The sequence below is a fragment of the Pteropus vampyrus genome, unplaced genomic scaffold (genome assembly GCF_000151845.1).
Source record: "Pteropus vampyrus isolate Shadow unplaced genomic scaffold, Pvam_2.0 Scaffold215, whole genome shotgun sequence".
Taxonomy (NCBI): domain Eukaryota; kingdom Metazoa; phylum Chordata; class Mammalia; order Chiroptera; family Pteropodidae; genus Pteropus; species Pteropus vampyrus.
The window spans coordinates 3,148,751-3,167,035 of record NW_011888996.1 but is presented as its reverse complement, the minus strand read 5'-3'; the positions used below and the strand labels follow the sequence as shown (position 1 = coordinate 3,167,035).

General features: G+C 34.4%; 1 protein-coding gene and 1 pseudogene across 4 annotated transcripts in view; both read left to right on the top strand.

Annotated features, from left to right (window-relative positions):
* The window catches only part of STK3 (serine/threonine kinase 3), a 277,085-nt gene that overhangs the window by 223,832 nt on the left and 34,968 nt on the right, over positions 1 to 18,285 (top strand). The window lies entirely within an intron of this gene.
* On the top strand, positions 1,279 to 1,397 carry LOC111747222 (annotated as a pseudogene).

Genomic DNA, 18,285 nt, shown 5'->3' with positions numbered 1-18,285 from the left:
TCTCTTTCATTATTTTTCACTCTTCATGTTTCTCTCTTCTTCCTTCTGATTTATTTCTAGATCTGTCTTCAATATCACTGATCCTTTCCTCCATTTGGTTAACTCTATTTCCCAGGCTTGCTATTTCATTCTTCCTCTGTTCTGGTGTGTTCTTGATCTCCAGAAGTTCTGTTTGGTTCTTTTTAAGGGTTTCTGTCTCTTTGCTAAAAAACTCAATCTGCTGATCTAATTGTTTTTTTGTTGTTGTTGTTTTTTACCTGTGGTAGCTCTTTTTCGCAGATCTCACACTCAGACGTGCTGGTGTGCAGGTTGGGTGTTTTTTGTTGAGCTTTAGATGTTTAGCTTATTGTTGTTTCAAGGGGAGAGATCTGGGGACGCCTGTCACTCTGCCATGTTTCTGACTTCACTCCTGTGTGCCAGTAATTTTGCCTACTCTAATTTCTGTCAACTGTGATAGTAATTCTTAGTCTTAAGTTGTGAAGAAATTTATTTTAAACTCACTTATGCGTATTTTTTCCTAAATTGTTTTGTTTTTAATTAATATAAAACATAATCAGCCACAACTATTTTATAAATTTTATAACAATTTTATTGAGCTATAATTCACATACCATACAATTCACTAGTTTAAAGTGTGCAGTTCATTGAGAGTTTTTTTTTAGTGTATATGCAGTCTATTTTAGAATGTTTTCATTAACCCCAAGAAACCTATACCCATTAGCAGTCACTCCTTATTTTCCATCAGCATCCCTCTTCTCCCAATCCTAGGCAAACACTAATGTACTTTCTTCCTCTGTGGATTTGCATATCTTGACATTTCATATTAATGGCATCACAGAATACAAGCCACAGCTGTTTTTTCACAATTCTGTTAGATAGGTGATTACAATAGAAGAATGACTAAAATACATCTTTGACTTAGTAATTTGAAAACTGTAATAGTAGATAATGTAAAGTATTTTAAAGTATTCTTAAATACTTAAATTTCTAAATTTTAAAATTTCTCAGATATTCTTAAAGTATTTTTTAAAGCAGCATAGATATAACTTGAAGTCTGAAATAAAATACTTATAAGTGGACTTTTCAGGATCTTACATACTAAGATAGTAAAATCTGTTTTTTGTATATTGGAAATCAATTGTCATACATACACAGTTATGCCCTAAGAGCCTAGTTTATTCTGCATGGGAGATTTGATTTTCACACTATTATTTTTCCTGGGTTGGGCTCTGGATAACGTCCTTACATAGTTCCTTTTAAACCTGATGTGCAACAATAGTTTACGGCCATACCACCCTGAGCAAGCCCGATCCCATCTGATCTCGGAAACTAAGCAGGGTCAGCCATAGTTAGTACTTGGATGGGAGACCACCTAGGAAGACCAGGTGCTGTAGGCATAAAAAAATAAAAAATAAGGGATTGTAAGCTGACAAGGTCCTTGCAGTCTGTGAGGTCAACCACCGATTGCCTCACCTAAAAAAAAAAAAAAACCCTGGCTTGCAACAGAACTGCTCTGATCTCTTTGTAGCCTGTTTAGAGTGACCACACAGCTTGGGTTTTCCTGGACAGTTCTGTTTTCACACTTCCCATTTCATTGTCAAACCACATATTATGATTTTTTAATTTAAAAAATTCGGTAACTGTATATGTTGTTGGGAAATTTGACTCCACTCATTTTGCCCTAATTAAACTTAATTCAGAGATAATAAACTCAGTGAGTTTTTAAAGCAAATAAATATTTATTCCCTCAGAGTATTCAGTGAATTTATTATGGATAACCTTATAATTATGTTTATTATTGTATGTGCTTTCCAAGCTTCCTATTCTTCAAAAAATACATAGTCCCTGAATATTAGGTGATTTTATAGACTTACCCATTTTGGGGGACATAATAGTAGTGGTATGTAGTAATGCAGGAAACCGTCTTTATTCTCAGCAGATACAGGCTGAAGTATTTAAATGTAAGGTGTCATGTTCTGCATATACTTTCCAGTGGTTCAGAAGAAAAATTTTGTGTGTGTGTGTGTAGAAAGAAAGCAAGCAGGCAGCAAGCAGATACAGTAAAATGTTAATACTTATTGAACCAAAGCAGAGGTATATGGATGTGTCCATTATACTGTTATTTTAAGTTTTCTATGGATATTTGAAATTCTTTATCATTAAAGGGAAAATACATACATTTCCATTCTGTAAATTGTGTTGCTTTTTGTCAAAGTATCTAACATTTAAAAAATTTGGCCCAAGATAACATACATAAATTATATTTATACAGTTGCTTGTATTTATATTTGTTTTTACCTTTACCTTTTATAAATCTTGTATTTGTATTTATATTCTTAAATCTTGCGCACCAAACATTATGTGTACAGTTTAAAGAATTATACATTTGCCCAATTACTGACCTCTTAGGTTAAGCAATGTAAATTACAGTTCATTAGAAGACCCCTGTGTATTCCCTCCCCTCTGCATAGAAATATCCTTGCTTTTGTGGTAATTATTTTTATTCTTTCTTTTGTAGTTTTACCAAGCAGATATATATTGTTAATACATTATTTGGTCTTTCTGGTTTCGAACTTTATATAGATGGAATTATATTCTGTATATATTTCTATGATTTGATTATTTCGCTCTACAGCATTTTTTTTCTGAGGATCATCCATGTTGATGCATAAAACTGTGGTTCATGCATTCTCATTGCTATACAGTTTCATTAAATGATTCTGCATTTTTATACATCCATTCTCTATTGACTACTATTTGAATCATTTCTAATTTTTAGCTATTACAAGCAAGCAATGCTGTTATGAACATTTTTGTATGTTTTTCAGGGAACAAGAGCAAAAATTCCTTTATTTTCCTAGAACTGCTTAAAAATTGCTGAATGGTAGGATATTTGCATCTTAAATTTACCTAGATTATGTATAGCTGTTTTCCAAGGGAGGTGTACCAGTTTACACTGAGTTCTCATGGCTTAGTACTCTCACTAAGTCCTGGTATTGACAGATTTTTTAATTTTCACCCATTCCAGTGGCTGTTAAATGGTATTTCATTGCAGTTTTAGTTCCTATTTCCCTGATCACTAGTGGGACTGAATATAGTTTCATGTGTTTCTCATAGTTTTTGGCCATTTTAATGTGAAATGCCTATTCAAGTCTTTTTGTTTTCTATTAGGGTTGTTTATTTTTTCTTGTTGATTTGTAGGAACTAATATACACACATTCCAGATAGTATATATTTTTTTTCAGTTATTTCTGCCACAGCTATCTTCTCCCATTTTGTGACTTATCTTTTCATTCTTTGTGGTGTTTTTTAATGATGGAAGTTCTTAATTTTAATATAATTCGTTATTATTCTCTGTTAAGATATATACTTTCTGGGTCATATTCAAGAGAATGTAAATATATCTTATTTGTTGAATTCTAAAATTTTATAGTTATACCTTCCACATTGTTATTTTTTAATTAATAGACCTTTTTTTTTTTTAGACAAGTTTTAGATTTATAGGACATTGAATTGGTATTCCTTCTCCCTCTCCTTCATCGCCCACCCCCCGCCTTCCCCTTATTATTAACATCTGGTGTTAGTGAGGTACATTTGTTACAATTGATGAGCCAATAGTAATACATTATTATTGATTAAAGTTCATAGCTTACATTAGGGTTTGCTTTTTGTGTCGTACAAGTCTATGGATTTTGACAAATGTATAATGTCATATACCCACCATTATAGTTTCATACAAAATAGTTTAACTGCCCTAAAAATATCCCCTGTACTCCATCTGTTTATTCCTTCCTCTCTTTCCTCAAGCTCCTGTTAAGCATTGACCTTTTTATTGTCTCTGTTGTTTTCCTTTTCCAAAATATTATATAATTGGAGTCATATATACTTATGTAGGCTTTTCAGATTGGCTTCTTTAACTTAGTAATATGCTTTTAAGCTTCCTCCATGTTTTTTTATGGGTTGATAGCTCTTTTTTTGTTGTTGCTGGATAATATTCCACTGTATGGATAGAATATTATTTATCCAGTTTGTTTATCCATTCACCTATCGAAGGACATTTTGGTTGCTTTCAGTTTTGGGTGGTTATGAATAAAGCTGCTATAAACATTCATGTGCACATTTTTGAATGATGTAAGTGGCATTTGCTATGGTTTTTGAGTCAGATAGTGGTCCAATTTGATAACTGGTTATCACAGCCCCATATATTAAAAAATCCATTTTTTATCCACTTCATGAAATCCCATCTCTGTCACAAATCAAGTGTCTGTACAGTAGTCCCTCCTTATCCATGGTTTTACTTTCCACAGTTTTAGTTAACTGCAGTCATTTGCAGTCCAAAAATTTTAAGTGGAAAATTCTAGAAATAAACAATTCATATTTTAAAATTGCATCCTGTTTTGAGCAGTGTGATGAAATCTCAAGCTGTCCCACTCCATTCTGCCCACAACACGAATCATCCCGTTGTTTAGTATACTAAAGCCCTTAAGCCATATTAAGCCATACCTCTCCCTTACTGCTATGCCTTTCCAAGCCTTAGCTCTAATGACTGCCCTCCTCATCTTTTGTGTACTTCTAGGCTTACTCTTTTGTCAATTCTCTTTTAGTTCTCCAGGTCTCACTTTACTGGACCCACATTTTATTTTACCCTCTCATTAGTCATGTAGCGGCTGTATTGTCAGAAGGTCAGTAGTAGCCTAACACTATGTCACAGTGCCCTTTGCTTGTCCATGTAAGTTTTATAATCAGTATGTCAAGTTGCACAAAAGATCTTGTGGAGATGTTTATTGGAATCTATAGATCATTTTGGGGAGAATTGACATATTTATGGATTTTGAATCTTTTTCTTCATACATATGGTATGATCACTTCATTTACTTAGAGGTGGGGTTTCTTTGCTTATTTTTTTAAATAAAAAGTTAAATTATTTTCCAAACTAGTTTTATTTTAATTGAATAAGTTTTTAAATATTAAATTATTGTTAAGAAAACATAGACAAACATAGCAGATGAAAGTGTGACTTAGTATTATTGTATTTGAAAACAATTTATAAAGCCTTTATCTTGATAATATAGTTGACCCTTGAATAGCCTGGGGGTTAGAGGCACCAACCTGTAATGCAGTCTGAAATCTAGGTGTAACTATAGTCTGCCCTCTCGATACACAAATTTCCAACTGCAGAGTTGACTCTTAAATGAGGGTTTGAACTGTGTGGGTCAGTTGAACTTCGATCAGTTGAAAAAAAAAAATTGCATGTAAGTGGACCCTCAAGTTCAAACCTGTGTTGTTTAAGGGTCAACTGTAGTTCCAAATAAAAGGATATGGAATTAGTGTATATATTTCTAAGCAGTGAGAAAACTTGCAAAACTTACTTGGCCATGTTTTTTGTTGTTTGTTTGGCAGTGCTGGTGCTGAACTTTTATAATTATTCATTCAACAATGTCACAATGACTTTTGTAGAACTTGACATGTTAATTGTAAATTTTAGGGATCAAGAATAGCCAGAAATGGCTAATATGTGTCAGGCACTGTTCCAGATACTATTGATATATCAATAATGCCCCAGATATTACATACTAATGGAGAAAACAGTCAATAACCATAATAAATTAGTAAATTATACAGTATGATAGAGGGTGATAAATGTTGCAGAGAGACACATGAGCCAGATAAGGAGATGAAGCCAGTGCTGGTTGTGCATGTGCAATTTTGAATAGAATGGTTAGGGAAGGCTTCACTGAGAAAGTGACATTTGTGTAAAGACTTGAAAGAGAGAAAGGACCAAGCAGAAGTGAGCCATGTGGTTATTTAGAAGAAGAACATTCCAAGTAGAGGGGCAAGGCATTGCAAAGACTCCAAAGTAGAAGCTTCCTCTGGTGTGTCGGGTGAACAGCAAAGTGACACATTTATTTAAGGAAGCTGAATGAATGAGGGCCAAGTTATAAGATGACGAATTCAAGGAGCAGGGGTGAGGAAGTAGGAGTGGCGGGTCAATGGCAGGTTCTTGAAGGTATTGTGAGGATTTTAGTATTTATTCTAAGAGAAATAGAGAGTCATCAGAGAAATAATTTGATCAATGACCAACTTTAAAAACTTTGGACACATTTGGGAATCAATCTAGTGGGGCAAGAGTAGAAACAAGGAGACCAGTTAGAAGACTTACAGTCATTCATGCAAATAGCACCAGAAGTAGTAGAAATTCGTCAAATTCCTGATAATTTTGAAGATTCAGGCCACAAGATTTTGACAACTTGGATATAGGAATGAAAGAAATAGAATTCAGAATGATTCCAGAATGATTTTGTTTGAATAAAAGCAGGATGGAGTTACTTCTAACTGAGTTGGGGAAGACTGTTGGTAGAGCTGATTGGGTGGGAAAGGATTAGGAGTTTGTATATCAGCTAAGTGGATACATTGAGTATACAGTTGTATATATAAACGGAGTTCGAGTGGGAATTTGGGAGTCAGCAGTATATAGATGGTATTTAAAGCCATGAGACTGAATGGGATTTTCAAGGGATTTTCCAAAGGAATGAGTATATATAGAGAAGAGAAGGAGTCTGTATTAGTTTTCCATCGCTATTTTAACAATTTATCTCAAACTTAATGGCTTAAAACAAGAGAAATTTATTATTTTATAGTTCTGGTGGTCAGAAATCTGAACTAAGTCATATAGGGCTAAATCATGCTGTCAGCAGGTATTTGCCGTGAAAAATAATATTTACAGATTCCAGGAATTAGGAACTGGACATCTTGGGAGGCCATTAAACAGCTTGCCACAGTCAGCCCTCTGGTCCCCAAGGATTCATGTCCATTTATATGCAAAATACGGTCACCCTATCCCAACAGTCCTGAAAGTCTCAAGCCATTACAGCTTAAAGTTCAAAAATCTCATCTAAATATTATCAGCTCATAAATCCCACATCTCATCATCTAAATCAGGTATAGGTTATACTTTAGTTCCGATCCATTATGGGACAAAATTCCTCTTCATCATGGAGCTATTAAGTAAGAAAGCAAGTTATCTGCCCCTAAATTACAATAGTGACACAAGAATAGGAAAAACAGATATTTCAAAAGGGAGAAAATGGAAGAAAGAAAGTAGTCATTGATCTCAAGCAATTTTGAAATCCAGTAGTGATAATTCCATTAGATTTTAAGGCCCAGGAGTCATCCTCTGTGGCTTGAGGCTCTGCCATCTGGATCTGGTGCTCCACCCTCTGAGTCACCCTTCTTTTTCTTGAAGGGAACTAAATATTTGTAGCTAAGTAGTGTCATCAGCCTGTTTCTTGATTGTAGAATTTTGGGAGTCTGACAGCTTGCCTTCATTTCATTCAATCTTTGTCCTTTTTAATCCAAGCAGGGAGTGTTTCTGATGGTATAACTTTCTGAAAAACCTTGTGGGTCTCCTGTGTATGTCACAGGGATTTACACCATTAGACAAGAAGATTCTCTATAGATCTTTACTGGATAATCCTGTCTCTGTTCCTGGTCTATGTTGAGATGGTTGAGGAGATCCATGAGTCATGCACCTAATCTCTTAAGCAATAGCAAAAAAAGTTGTCCAGACACACCCTTTACTTTTTTGCCAGAACATGCTTTCCTAGCAGTGTGTCTCCTAATTTGAACATCTTTTGAAATCTGGTAAGCTGAGAATTTCCCAAATCATCAACTACTGGTTTCTTTTTGCTTAGAGTTTTGTTTAATTCTTCCCTCAATCTCTTTCCTCTTGTATTTTATAATAAGCTGCAAAAAGAATCCAGATTGCACCTTCAGTACTTTACTTGGAAATCTCCTCAGCTAAATATCCAAGTTTATCACTTACAAGTTCTACTTTGTACATAATGGCAGAACACAATTCACCTAAACTTTCTTCCACTATATAACAATCTCCTTTCCTCCAGGTTCCAATAAAATGTTCCTCATCTCTTTCTGAACCCTCACTAACCAACTTAGTTTAGTACTATTTTTTTCCTACAGCTGCTATAACAAGTTACTATAAACTTAGTGGTTTAAAAATATATATTCTTTTATGTTGCTGGAAGTTAGAAATACAAACTAAGTCTAATAGGGAAAATTCAAGGTTTCAGCAGGGCCTCAATTCCTCCAGAGACTCTAGGGAAGAATCTATTTCCTTGCCTTTTTCAGTATTTAGATGCATCTGTATTCTTTGCATTCCTTGTGTCATAGCCCCTTCCTCCATCTTTAAAGCCAGCAGGGTACCATCGTCTCTCTCTGACTCTGTTTCCAGGACCACCTTCTGTGTGAAATCTCTCTCCCTCCCGCTTGTAGGAACTTGTGATTATATACAGGGTTCATCCAGATAATTCAGAATGATCTCCCAATCTTTAGGATCCTAAGTCAAGATCCTTAACTTAATCACATCTTTGAGTCTTTGCTGTATAAGGTAACATTCACAAATTCCAGGGATTAGGACATGGTATCTAGAGGGACTGTTATTCAGCCTAAGGACTGATCCCCAGGCACACCAACATCAAAAGATTGGGGAGAAGAAGAGAAACCAGAGATTGAGAAGGAACAATCAAGGTAGGAAGGTAGCCAGGAAAATGGTATCCTGGAAGCCAAGTGAGGAAAATGTTCTAAAAGGAGGAAGCAATCAACTGGTTCAGATTCTGCAAATTCACGAAAGATGAGGACTGATAATTTACTATTGAATAGTTACCAACAAGTAGGTCACTGGTAATCTTGAAAAGTAATTTAGACTCATAAACTGTTTAAGTGAAAAAGATCCTTCCTAGTGGTCCAAATAATGAGAAAGAAAAATTATTACAGTAACATGAAATAATGATTCTTTTTATGAACAAAATCTCTTGAAGGGCAGAGCCAGGTCAGACTTTATGTAGTACCTACCACAGTGGGGATTTTCACCTCTCCTGTTTTATCACTCACAGTGGAAGTACCACGTGACTGCAGAATGGAACACAGGCACTAGTTTCTGAGATCTTTTCTAGCAGCTTGCTTATAGCCCCTGCACCTCACCCTCCTCCTCCCCAGCCACATTAGAACTTGATAACAGGCATTGTTCTCTGTCCCTGCCTCAGTTGAGATCTTGACATGGGATCTTAAAAAGATTTGGGATATTTTTTTCATGTATTTTTTTAAATTGCATTCTAAGCTGTAGCTCTCCGTAACTGCTATGCCTTCTTGAGCCTTAGCTCTAAAGACTGTTCCTTCTCATCTTTTGTGTACTTCTAGGCTTACTCTTTTATGAATTCTTTTAGTCCCCCAGCTCTCACTTTACTGGACCCACATATTTTTTTTTATTTTACTAGGCTGAAACCACCCTTATGACAGTCTTGCAGCCACTCATACAGAATATTTTTTTTGTGATTGCTGCTACCATTTTCTGTGTGAGCATTTCTCATATTCTTTTGTGATTTTTTTTTCTAATTTTACCTAAATGCTTTTGAAAGAAAAATTTACTCTCAAATTTTAAAAGGGCTAAAATTTTACTGCTTTTTTAACTAGGTTATTTATTATCACCATATTAGCCATACATTCTTATTGAAGAAGGACAGCGTTTAGGTGCCTGTGTTGTAATGTATCTAAAGTGTAAACAGGTTACTTGTAGTTCTAATAATTTTTGGTCAGGAATCAGGAAAACAATTTAGGTGTGAAGACATCGCTTCGTTCATTTGTATCTTTGTACTAGAACATAATTGTTTTCTCCTTTCCCAGAAACATATTTTGGACATTTAATATTTTAAGCAAAGTGGGGGAGGGGTGGAGAGAGGGAGAAGGAGAGAGAGAGTATGTATGTATGTGTGTTTTTAACAGCTTTATTGAGACTTAATTCACAAGTCACTCATTTAATGTGTGTAATTCAGTGACATTTAGTATATTCACAGAGCTGGGCATCTATCACCAAAATCAATTTTAGAACATTTTTATTACCCCAAAAGAAACCAGCACCCCTGGCCATCACTCCCCTACCCCCACCCCTAGGCAGTCAGTAATTTATTTTCAGTCTTCTAAATCTACAGATTTGCCTATTCTGGACATTTCATCTAAATGGAATCGTGTAATATGAGGCTTGTGTGGGGTTTCTTTCATTTAGCATAATGTTTTCAAGGTGCATCCATGTTAGAGCATATATCAGAACTTCATTCCTGTTAATAGCTAATTAATATTCCATTGTATGAATATACCACGTGTTTAGCCACTTATCAGTTGATTAGGCATTTAGATTATTTCCTCTTTTTAGTTATTATGAATAATGCTGCTATGAACAATTTTGTACAAGTGTTTGTGTGGACATATGTTCTCATTTCTCTTGGGTATATAACTAGGAATGGAATTGCTGAGTCATATGATAGTGCTAGGTTTAACTTTTTGAGGAACTGTCAGACTGTTTTCCAAAGTGGCTGCACCATTTTACATTCCCACCAGGTTATGAGAGTTCTAATATCAACACATGCTCATCAACACATGCTATTGTCTATATTTTTTATTATGGCCATTCTAGTTGGTGTCAAGTGGTATCTCATTGTGGTTTTGATTTGTATTCTAGTGGCTAATGATGTTAATATCTTTTCAGATATTTATTTCTCATTTGCATATGTTTTTGGAGAAATGTCTATTCAGCTCCTTTGCCAATTTTTTAATTGGGTTATGGGCATTATTGAGTTGTAAGAGTTCTCTACCTGTTCTACATCAGGTTGCTTCTCAGATATATGATTTACAGGTATTTTCTCCCATTCTGTGGTTGTCTTTTCATTGTCATTATGAGGTCCTTTGAAGCACAGAGTTTTTTAACTTCGATGAAGTCCAGTTTTTGAGTTTTTTTTTTTACTTTGACTCATGTTTTTGGTGTCACATCTAAGAAACTATTGCCTAATCCAAGATCATGAAGGTTTTCACTTATGTTTTCTTCTAAGAGCCTTGTAGTTTTGACTCTTACATTTAGGTTGTTGTTTCATTTTGAGTTAATTTTTATATATGGTGTGAGATAGGTGTCCAGCTTTATTTTATTGCTTGTCAATATCCAGTTGTGCTAGCACCATTTGTTGAAAAGACTATTCTTTTCCCCCATTAAATGGTCTTGGTACCCTTCTAGAAAATCAATTGACCATATATACAAAGATTTATTTTTGGACTCACAGTTCTATTTTATTGATATATGTGCCTGTCTTCTTGCCAGTACTACACCATCTTGATTGCTGTAGCTCTGTAGTAAATTGTGAAATCAGGAAATGTGTGCCCTCCAACTTTGTTCTTTTTCAATATCCTTTTGGCTATTGTAAAAAATATATTTTTTTATTTAGGTAAAAAACATAAAATTTACCGTCTTAACCATTTTTAAGTGTATAGTTCGTTAGTATTAAGCACAATCAGTTGTTGTGCAACTAGTCTCCAGAACTCTTTTCATCTTGCAAAACTGAAAGTCTGTACCCATTAAACAACCTCCCATTTCCCTTTCCTCCCAGCCACTGGTTACCACTATTTCTACTTTCTATTTCTATGAATTTGGCTCCTTTAGATACCTTGTATAAGTGCAGCTACTTTGGAAAACAATCTGGCAGTTCTTCAGTCATGCACTATTTGTCTTTTTGTGACTGGCTGATTTCACTTAGCATAATGTCCTCAAGGTTCATCCATGTTGTAGCTTGTGACAGGATTACCTCCCTTTCTAAATAAAATAATATTTTATTATATGTTTTGGCTAATTTGAGTTCCTTAAATTTCCATATGAATTTTAATATTAGCTTGTCAGTTTCTGCAAAGAAGTCATCTGAGAATTGGTAAGGATTGCATTGAATTTCTAGATTCTATAGATCAATTTGGGGAGTATTTCCATCTTAACAATATTAAGTCTTTCAACCCATGAACATGGGATGTCTTTCCATTTATTTGGGTCTTCTTTTATTTCTTTTAGCAGTGTTCTGTAGTTTTCTTAGTAAGTTTTGCTCTACTTTTGTTATTCCTAAATATTTTATTCTTTTTGATGCTATTATAAGTGCAAGTGTTTTTCTTAATTTCATTTTTGGTTTGCTCATTGCTGCAACATAGAAACACAATTGATTTTTATATATTGATTTTTTATCCTGCAACCTTGTGGAGCTCATTCGTTAGTTTTAGTAGTTTTTTGGTGGATTCCGTAAGATTTTCTACATACAAGATCATGTCATCCGCCAATTCAGGTAGTTTTATTGTACTTAAATATTGTACTTGATATTTTATTTATGTTAATTCAACAAACATATATTGAGGATTTGCTCTGTGTCAGGCATTGGGCTCTGTGTTGAAAGTTTAGAGATAAAAGGCATAAACTCTGCTTTATGAAGTTTGCAATATAGTTAGAGAACAGATCTTTAAACCAATAAGTATAATTCAGCATCATAAATACTGTGATTGAGAGCTATATAATGTGCCGAGGTAGCACAGGAGTGAAGAGCTGCTACACTGGTGGCAGTTAGAAAAGATTTCATACATGAATTTATACAGAATTCTGGACTATTTTGTAAATAAATAGCCACGGTTACGATAACTTGTCATTTCAAGGCCAAAATAATCTTGGATATTTAAAAATTATCATGTAGTACTTCAGCTTTAAGATTCTTAGTTCTATCAAAATTTAAGCAGATTTGCCTGAATAGTGAGACAACACATCAAACTTTCAAAGTATATACAGATGTTTGATTTTGTAGTAAATCTGTTGCTATAAAAGCATATGATCACATTTGGAAAATTGCTATTGCATGTCTTGGCAGTTTGTTAAGAACTGAAAACTTTTAAAACTAACTGGTGTTTTGATAGATTAAGTTCAAGGCCACCTTTTGTTTAAATGATGTTTTGTTTTCTGTAATTAGACCATGCTAGGTGAATTAAGTATGTAATTAAAAACAGAAGGTTTGGCTAATTCAGAGTAAATGAGTACAAAATACAAGGTCATTAACCATCTCCAGTGAGACTCCAGATGAACAAAGCACATGGAACTATTTATAAAACATTTTGCATGGTCAGAGCTCCTCTAGGTTGCTGTCCATGGCTTTTAAATTAAAGTGTTCACAGATTTTCAAGAAAATGTACCTGTGCTCATCTGAATGGAAAACCAAAAAAGATTAGAATCTAATCTTATATTGCAAATGAAAAGGTAGAATATACTCCTCTTGCTAAAAAAGTGAACATTTAATATGTTACTTGGCACCGAGTTCATGGTTAGAACACATATAACTTTTGAGAGTTCTGAGTCTCAGTTGTTTTGATTTTTACAAACCCTGGAGATGTGCAAGTAAAACATCTCTAGTTTAATCTTTTCCCTCAACACTTAGTCACAATGGGTACCATGAGATGGGAAGTCTGGGAAGAGTTTTATTTAGAATATTTTTGGTGTGTGGTTTGGGAATGCGATGCTTTTAGAAAACAGGTGTTTCATTTAGTGGTTTCATTTATGGAAAAATTAGAATTGGTTACTGGAAGCACTAAGCTTAAACTTTTCTTAGAAATCCCTTCACAATTTGGCTCCTGGTGCCTCTACAGCTTTCCTCTCACAGTTCTGCCCTCTGCAATATCTGTGCTTCACTTTTCTGGAGTTTTCTAGCATCACCACCTTTGTCATGACTGTTGCATTCAGCACTGTATCTTACCACCAAGGGTGGTTTCGGGCTAATAATTGCTCAAACATTTGCTCAGTGAAATATTTGCTAGGTAAATACTACAGATCTGTAATTTAAATTAGATTTAAATCAAAAGCAACACATATAGAAAAATCTACTCTCTGCTAGACACTGTAGTGGGAAATGGTGAAACAAAAATAATAAGCAGTCTTTTATTCTTTAATCTCAAATAGTTTAAAATTAATTAAAAGCCCTTTCTGGGAAAATGTTATAAAACTTCAGTTAGGGGATTAGTTTGGTAACTGTCGATTTGGGATATAAGAGCTATTTTAATTTCCTAATCTAAACCAGTTAAGTAGTTAAGATGCCCATGCAAACAGTTGTAATGCAATAAGTTCATCGTATAATGGAAGAATCTTCAAAACTGCAGTTGAGAATGTACAGAGAACAACAAAGTCTGCCTGATAAATGGAATGCTGTTAAAAAAGCATTTAAACAGATACCTAAAAAATGGATAAGAATGTACCAAGCAGACAAGCAAGAAAATGGCGGTGTAGCACGTACAGAATTGGGCACGGGAAAACATGATCAGTGTTGCTGGAGCATAAAGTTGAGTTGGGAAGTTGTGGGAACAAGGAAGGAGTGTGGGCAGGTACATTTATCCTATACAAAGAAGTTGAGAGTTGAGCGTGATAACTGAGAGCCCCTGAAAAATTATAATGAACTGACCTCTAGAAACTAGATTGCAAGGGATTGGTATTAGAGGTAGAGAAATAATTAAGGGGACTGCTGCAGTATGGCATGGGCCAAATGAGAAATGAACAAAACCACTGGAATGGATGGAAAGGAACAGTTTTGAGCGAATCTCTAGTCCTTAGTGATTAAAAGTAAATGAGAGAGAAAAATCTCAGATGATTCTCAGATGTTTTACTTGAACACCTGGATGAGTGATGGTTCCATTCACTAAGTTAAGGAATAGTCACTTTTTAAGGGGGAACATGATGAATTAGCATTGGACATATAAACATTCAGAAAGAGCTGTTTCTTAGTCATATTAGAATGGGAGCTCTACAGAAATATCTATCTGGGCTAGAGATTCAGAATTATGGGTCATTTTTGAACTAGTATAATTGAAGTCATGAATACTGAGGGAGAGTAATAATAGACAGGGATAGGTTCCCGTGGAGTATCAACAGAAGGAATGTGATGTCTTAGATACTGAGGGCTGAGAGCTTTTCAACAAAGAGGAGGTGAATGTGTAAAAAGCTTCAGCAAGGTGAAATCTTGAGAGCTAAAAACTGCAGATTAGATTTGATACTTAGAGGTCATTGTTGCTTTTAACTGAAGCAGCATTGGTGACATGGTGAGGCCTAAAGCCACATTGCTTCAGGGTGAGGGATGAATCAAGGGGAAGTAGATTTCTTTCTAGGAGTGGCTTATGAAAAGAAGAGATATAAGATAATAGTTAAAGCCATATATTAGGTAAAGGAAACTTTTAAACTTTATTTTGATTTAGATTTAGATATGAAAAGCTTGAGTATAGATATACTGAAAAGAGAGAGCTGATGGCAGGAGTTTGAAGATTTGAGTTCATGATAATCAGTGGAATGAAATCCCTGAGGGAAGAGGGTGCATGGGACCCTCTTTGGTAGAGAAACCAAGTCTAAATGGGAAGAGGGAGAAGTGTTTGTTATTATGGGTCAGAGCAATTAGAGAACAAGGGTGGGTGCTGAATTGGGGATGGGGAGAGCATGGCAGTTGAAGATACTACCTAATAATTGCCAAATATCTAGCAATTTCACACTTGTAGGTCTCCCTGATTTTCCTACCCACAAAATCTATTCCATTTTCACCAAAAACAAAACAAAACAAAACTAGCAAAACACTATTTTTAGGCTTACTTCCTTTAACAGTTACACAGAATATTATTCCTTTTCTCAAAACTATTTTTATGTAAATCATTATTATTGTTTTTAACTGTTTATTCTTGGTTTTTAGGTCTTTCTCCAGTTTCACACCTCTTTACATTAACTTAGCTCATTGTGTTCTCTCTCCCATTCCAACTTAACAGAATCAATTATATAGAATTAACAAACTTGTCATATCTAAGAAGACAGTTTTCTTAAAATGCTCTTTAAATCCTGCTTTTATAAAAATATCCTTGTGAAATGAATCAGAAATTGCAGTTTAATTCATTTTTGATAGAGGAAGGTATCATTTTGCTTGTTGCTTTCAATTTTGCTTTCTTTCTCATTCTTCTCTGCCACTCCCACACTGTTTTCTAATTTTCAGTATTGAAGAATAAAGAATTTTTCACTTACACTATTTAACAATCATTAGTGTATTTCATTGAGCTTCTTGGAGAAGAAACTTTATGAAAATTTAGTAACAACAAATGTATAATCTAGTGATTTTACCAAAGTCATGACCTAGTCTTTTAGAAGATAATCTTTTTGTCTTAGCCAGTAATTAGAAGTTCTATTTTAGAAAATTTTATTTCTGGCATGCACTTGAGTGCTACCTTTTAGGTTTTGTTAAAGTTTGTTAAGTGGAGGTCAGTTAAGCCTTAATTTTGCTTGTGTGTTAAAAATAGCCTTTCTCTAAAAGATGAGTAATAGCTAAGTAACATTTATAATAGGATTTTCTTTTTGTATTTTTAAATTATTTTATTATCTATGTAGAAAAGAAAGCTTTATGTGCTATTTTTAGCCTTCCTATATTAATACTATTTTTATGGTTTTTAAGATAATCAGTTAAAAAATAAATTCACAAATTAATATTTCCTCTATACCAGCACAGAGAAATGTTTTTAAAGATCCTATTTATAACAACATAAATATAGAGAAAAGATCTACTATCATACTTAAGAAATTTTACCTGTATTATAGAACTTAAATCACCTATAGAACTAACTATACAAAGTAAACTATAGAACCTAAGGGACATAAAAATAACTTAATAAATAGGGAAACATTCCATATTTGTAGATGGAAAGAATTGTTTTACCTCTTTGCTCTATCATTTGATACAATTCCAATTAAGATTTCATACATTTTTTTTTCTTTTTGCCAAACCCAACAATGTATTTCTGAATTTCACTTGGTAGAATAAACCACAGACTTTTGCAAAAAAAAAAAAACCAAAGTAATGTGAATTACCTGCATGAGCAGGTATTAAAACATTTCCAAAGCCACAATAATCAAAATAATAGTACTGATTTTTAAAAATCAGAGTATATAAAATGGAATTACTAATTATTAGGAAAAGAGGTATTCAGTAATATCTGTTGTTGAATGTGTTGACTCTGGTGCTAGTATAGTTAGCTGAATGTGTGTGTGGCGGGGAGAAGTTCCATATGGATAACAAATTAACTGAAAGTAAAAAAGTTATAGGAAAAATTAGGCAAATATGTATATCATCTTGATGTGGAGGAGGCTTTTTAAATGTATGATAGTAAAGGCAGGAATCACTTTTTTAAAGGATTTGGTTTGACTATATAAAGGTTTTAAGTTTCTGCACAACAAAAAAAAAATCAACTGAATTGAAAGACAAATAAATTGGGAAGAAGTATTTATAATACGGCATCCACAACCTTAATATAAAAAGAGCTCTTCCCAATTAATGACAAAAAAGTTAACTCCTAATGTTGGGCTGAGAGGGAGAGGAGAACACGTGATTTAAACTTTCAGAAGAGTAATTTGGCCATATGTATCAAAAACTTTATAATGATTTTGTATCCTTTTACCTACTTCTAAGAATGTAATGTAATCTAAGGAAATAGATATGTGCAAAACATAGTTTTAAGGATATTTTTGATAGCATTGTTCAATTAAAATTGAAAATAATTTATATGTCTAGAGACCCACTCCTTGAAACTCACCACTCACCATAGGGTGCTGCTCTCATTTTCATGGTCGAAGGTGGAGGAATCTCCATTCCAGGCAGCAGAATAGAGAAAAGGATGAAAAAGGGCCTGCCCCAGCAATCTTTTGAGGAAGGTACCCAGAAGCTGCAATGTGATACTGGTCAGTACTTAGTGTCATGGCTACGCCTCACAGCAAGAGAGACTGGAAAAGGTTGTCTTTATTCTGAATGGCCATGTACTCAGCTTATAATGTTATATCTATGGAAGAAAGAACAGATATTGGCAGACAGCTACCAGTCTGCCACACTACCTCTCCTCTCTGTTTGCATCTTCCATTTCTTAGTTTCGCCTTTGTTTTGAGGGCACTGACTCATTCTGTCTCTACTTCCATAAACTGTGTATCCAGCCCTTAGATCATCTAGGTGAGTCTTTGACTACTTTCTCATACCCAGGAGCTGCATATCTACCTTCAGTGTCAGTCACTAAATTTCCTGTCATTATGTCATTCTTTGAGACATGATGCATTTTTCCTATCCAAATATGGGAAATTAGTTGCAGTGCCTAGCAGATGAGGTTATTGCTACTAAACATTACCAGCTGGTTTATAGCATTTGGAAGCAGGAAAAGAATCAACTGTAATTCTTCTGTTCTTTCCACTCCCTCCCACCCTACCAAGTAACTAGGAAACACTGTCAGCTTTGTACTGCGTTGTTTAGGAGAACTTAAGAACATAGAGGAAGCCGTCCTTGTACCATTTTCTGTCTTAATGCATTTGAGACATTGTACAAGTTGTAAAACTGTATCTGAATTCCACTGTCAGGAATCTTTCTAGTTTAAAACAAGAAG